The sequence below is a fragment of the Hippocampus comes genome, unplaced genomic scaffold (genome assembly GCF_001891065.2).
Source record: "Hippocampus comes isolate QL1 unplaced genomic scaffold, H_comes_QL1_v1.1 scaffold18, whole genome shotgun sequence".
In the NCBI taxonomy this organism is placed as follows: domain Eukaryota; kingdom Metazoa; phylum Chordata; class Actinopteri; order Syngnathiformes; family Syngnathidae; genus Hippocampus; species Hippocampus comes.
Window position 1 is genome coordinate 88067 of NW_017805014.1, and position 5345 is coordinate 93411.

Here is a 5345-nt window from a genome sequence, read left to right on the forward strand (position 1 = left end):
GAAGCAGCGCTTTGGACCAACTGGAGACGCTTGAGGGAGGACTGGCTGACTCCGAAATAAAGTGCATCACAGTAATCCAGGGGACCAAACACTTTTATTATCTGTTTACACTCTGCCAAGTGCTTTAGGACTCCTCAGGTGGCGCTTCACAGCGCAGATGGACAATGACCTCAAGCATACGATGAAATAAAGAAGTGATTTTGTGTCCTCTTTGTAGTCGTGAAAATGTCACAAACCTGACCAAGTTCAGGCTAGAGAAAGAATCCGCCTGACTGATCACTTCTCTGCAACTCGCAAGTCCGGACATTTACTTTTTTTTAAAGCCTCCAGACAGGCATTCGCTTATACTCAAGTTTTTTTGGACCTTTAATAAAACGAGAATGGACCCCAGGTCCTGTGTCTCTTTCACTCACCGCCTCCCTCCGCTCGCAGCCTTGCTTTTAATTGCTTTGAAGCGCGGCGCCCACCTCGGGGAGCTCAACAAGATGTTTTACAGAGCTTTGGGGAGTCTGACTATTAATAAATAATACCTCCCTTGTCTTCTCCCCTCACATTCCTCATGACAAAACTGTGGCAGCTGAAAATCCGTGTTGGCTGATAGGATACAAAAGGTGTTGAGGCACTTGCGATACCGTTCAGTAGTGCGGCACAGTCAGATGCCGTAAAGTGGACATGAAACGCACGCGCCATTATTCTAATTAACGCCTTAATTAAGTCAAGACACCCTGCAAAGTGTAGACTACAGCACTGAATTTTATCCACGTGTCAACACTTGACACTTCGTGGAGAAAGTAGGCTTGATTAAACCCTCATCAAAACACTAATTATTGCTCCAAAGAAGCCTAGCAACATGGTTTCATGTAGCATTTTAAATGGCCAGAAATCTTTTAACAGAGACTTTTTTTTGTTGTTTGGTTTTGTAACTTGAATACATGACATGCTTTAAGTGTTCGGGGGTCAAGATTCCGGTTTGGTTTGTTTTGCTTTCATAGCTCCACTGACCTTATCACAGAGCGAAACACGATGAGGGAAAACCTCGGGTCACTGCACTGAAAGTCCGGCCATCTTCAAGTCACTCCACTGAAATAAACAAGCTGAAAGATAATATTGCAAATAATACCTTCTGACTTTGGAGCGAGCGAAACAAGAAGATGGAAACCAGCAAATCCCTTTTCCCGGGTTGGCCTTTCTGCCCAAAAAGAAAAGCCACTGTGAGATACGCTTTGTGCTCCGAAGTATGATGTAGCTTGCTAACTGACTCTATGCGATTTGGTCCTTCTTTGAGAACCTTCCCTTGAACTATCGCAAAGCAATGTGACCAATTAGATGTTGTGACGCAAACAATAAAAACTAACCAAAAAAAAAAAACAGGGGAAGATTGATCAAGTCCTGGTTAAGTGATTAGCAGTGGCGCAACAGTGATAGCGTTGGCTAATGAGGACAGATAGTTGGATGGAATTAGCAGGTATGCTGGCCAATTGCTCAGTCCGGTTTTCATTTTTTAAAAAAACATTTTAAAAAAGAGATGTTTTGGTATGAATTGAGAGATTGATTAACAGCCCACCTGGTTTGGTTGCCAGAGTATCCAAACCACGTGTACAAAGATCTCCAGACAAAATGCTAACAAGCTAACTCCTTGAAGGCACCTTCTATCTCCGCAAGGCTTTGCAAAGTCCCCGCCCAAATTGATGTGATTTACACGCCTTGATGTCAGCAGAAATCCATTTGACATTTTTCTTGATGGCGCCTCCCGGCAACCCCTCAGCTTCCCCCGGTGACACTCAAGGTGTGCTGAGGAGGTGCGGCGTGCCGTGAAAGTCTTCAGTCACTGAACAGTGTTTCCGGGCTGCTACTTCCACCCGTGCCCAAGAGAGCCTCCCCTCCCACACGTGCAAGTACAGTAGATTAATCGTTTTTGTTTGTATGTGTAGGAGACCGGACTATTTCAGAATCTATGTTGTTTATTCCTTTGTTGTGTGTTCACAAACACCCCCATTAGAGTTTATTTTGTGATTTCTCCGCTGGGTTTTCTGTTTTGATGCAGTGTTTTTGATTTTCTTAGTGTCATTAAAGGTATCGTTACTTTACGTTTTTGGAGGCGGTCTTTGAACGCCTCTCGAGTCGAACGGCGGAAGAGAAGGCACGTAGTAGGACAGAGACGTGTCTGTATTTATTGAGAGTGTTAAAAGCATTAATAAATTGGACGTTTTAAAAACCCAACACTACAGCTCTCCTTGTTTCGGAGCTGCAACATGTGTCCTATTCACGTGGCTATTGCAGAGTTTTTTTTTTTTTCCTCCCCCCAAACCCATACTGTGCCCCTCATTTACAGGAGCATGCTTTGGGACTTGCTTTGCCTCCCTTCCTTTGCTTCTTTTTGTCTGGGGATAAACAAGGCACCGTTTGTTCCTTCGTCAGGCTTCTCTGTTCTGTCTCCCTCTGTCCGTTTTTTTTTTTTTTTTTACGTCTCTTGGATGGGTTGTCACTGATAAGTGAAGTGCCAATACATTTAATTTCATTCCATTTGTGTGTGTGTGTGTGTGCGTGTGTTGCTGACTTCCCAGAAAGAACCAGAAACACACAGATTTTAGAAGAAGTAGGCTATTGTGAAGCTCATAGCACAATTGCCCAAGTTAAAAATAACTTACGATCAGAATATCAATACTGTATATGCTAACGTGATGTCGAATAATTGTGTGTGTGTGTGTGTGTGTGTGTGTGTGTGTGTGTGTGTGTGTGTGTTTATGTCTCTCTGAATTATCTGTCAGCCAGGTCATGGTAATCCGCAAAAGGCTAAATTAATTGTTTTTTTCCCCCCTTGTTTTCTGGGTGAAGAAAAAAATACTTCGGCAATTATGCTATTAGGCTAAGGACATAGTAGCATTCTTGAAATCAACTTCTTTTAAGAGGTTTCCTGATCTCAACCGGTGGCATCGTTTGTTTTTAACGCCGCAGAGCGTGTTCTTCCCATTTCCCCTTGCTTTGTTTATGAGGGTCTTGCTTTAGTGCCGTAATCGGCTCGAATGATTGCATATCATGGACAGCGGCGTTCGCGACACGGCGTTATTTTGCACAGGAGGCCATTTGGATGGCGGCATTTGCCCTGGACGCGACAAGTTAATGAGATTGATGTATCGCGCGCGCACACGCACGCAAAGAAAAACAAAATCAATGGCCTTTTGTTAGCATTTATATGGCTTTTGCTCGGCGATGGCCAAGAGAGTGCCTGCAAAGCCTAATAAAAGCACAGAGGGTGTTAGCTGTAACAGCTGATAGCGATGAAGCCGACGAAGCAATGTTGTCCACTTAGCAGAGGCCATTAAACATCATTCCCGCACTAAATGGCCTCTCTCCCGCTAACGCGCACTCACAACAATCATAAATGGTTTATTGCCACCTCCGGCCACTCACGAACGGCGAGATGCCATCGCCGAATTCCCGAGCAAAGACGCCAAACGCCGCGCCGCTTTGGAGCTGTAATCGGCCGTAAACGGGCGATGAGGTTGACGCCATCCAAAGTGTGTCATTTGCAAATGTGAATCCGTCTAATAGGCCTGAGAAATACAAAGCGCTCGCGAGCCAAATTCAGATCGCAGGTAGATTTGACCGTGCGCCATGTGCCTCTTATCTGCATCTCCAGTGTGAAACGGCGCGTTCTGAACGTCCTGATGTGGAGGAAAAGAGACTGACTGAGCATGAAAGTCAAACATAATCCATATCTCTTGGTGCTAATCTCTTTGATTTAGGCAAATTTCCTTCCACAGCCAAATCAAAAGGCCTATATCTGTGTGTGTGTGTGTGTGTGTGTGTGTGTGTGTGTGTGTGTGTGTGTGTGTGTGTGTGTGTGTTTTTAAATATTATTTAAGATTTTTCATAAGCGACAAGGTTTTCATTTGCGCACTTTGCCGGATTAGCTCAATTCAAAGCGGCTGCTTGAAATGGAAGAGATGTCTATCGCAGACATTCCTTCATTCATCTCACCTCATCCAAATTCGCGCACTCAAGGTTGTCGCCTTTCATGCCGGATCCCCTCGTCCTAAATTATATTTGGACGGATTAGTTCTCTGTTCAATCGGATATGCTAATCGGGCAGTGCTCTTCCCTCGTCGAGCCTCGAAAAAAGGGAAATGTGCAAATGGGAAGACGAGACGTTTTTACTAACAGACGCTTGACTAATTTGAATACCTGCGCCCTTTTTTTTTCTTAATCCATTCGAATCGACAGTCACACAACATTTTGGGGTGCAACTTTGCGGCGACAAGATTGCCACGTTTGGTGCGACTTGGGCAAGGGTGGAGAGCAAGGAGGGCTGAAAAGCAATTAACATTCACAAATGGCGTCAGGGAAGCTATCCGCCGAGGTTACGCAGTCACTGAATGTCACCTACTGCCTGGGCTCGCTTCCTTCATTAAACCTTCCCACAAGGGCAGACACACTTAAACACATATTTGCATACAAATGCCGCCATTAACCCTCCCGGTGCCGACGTAACATTCCATGCTTGTCCATCACGATGGAGAAATGCGCCAATTTCACGATGCTTCATCGACACGGCTGATTGTTCGGTCAACTCTTGTGGCCTTTTATGGATTGTTTAGACAAGTGAAATGAGCCTGGTATAGCTTCAGTACAAATAAAGAATCTAGAGCCCATCTAATTTAAGCGTTCAGCCATTATTTAGTAGTGACTCGTTTATTCAATTCACGAAGTAGCGAACATATATTTACCAAATTATTTCTACCTAATTCAATGCTTTACGACCCTCCCCGCATTCTCGATAACATTTCCCATAATTCTTATGAACACTTCACACGAGGGCTGGCGTGATCAAATTTGTAAGAATAGATTATTCTCTCCGTCATTCGAGTAATCACACAATAAAATCAATTCGCATTATACCGAAACAAAATATGCATGTGAGGCGCAGGTATTGTTTTTGCCCGCTTGAAGCTTTAAAAGGTGGTTGAGTGACGTGGGAGTCAGTGAATGAGAGTGAGTGTAGTGTCTATCTATCTATCTATCTATCTATCTATCTATCTATCTATCTATCTATCTATCTATCTATCTATCTATCTATCTGTCTGTCTGTCTGTCTGTCTGTCTGTCTGTCTAGCTATCTAGCTATCTATCTATCTATCTATCTATCTATCTATCTATCTATCTATCTATCTATCTATCTATCTATCTATCTATCTATCTATCTATCTATCTATCTATCTATCTATCTATCTATCTATCTATCTATCTATCTATCTATCTATCTATCTATCTATCTATCTATCTATCTATCTATCTATCTATCTATCTATCTATCTATCTATCTATCTATCTATCTATCTATCTAT

General features: G+C 43.3%; 1 long non-coding RNA gene across 1 annotated transcript in view; it reads left to right on the top strand.

Moving 5' to 3' along the window:
- Positions 1–1936: 1936 nt before the first annotated feature.
- Positions 1937–5345, top strand: part of LOC109511859 (uncharacterized) — a 24443-nt gene continuing 21034 nt past the window's right edge. Inside the window, exon 1 of the long non-coding RNA XR_002167407.1 lies at positions 1937–2256. This is a non-coding gene — a long non-coding RNA (uncharacterized LOC109511859). The remainder of the gene's footprint in view (positions 2257–5345) is intronic.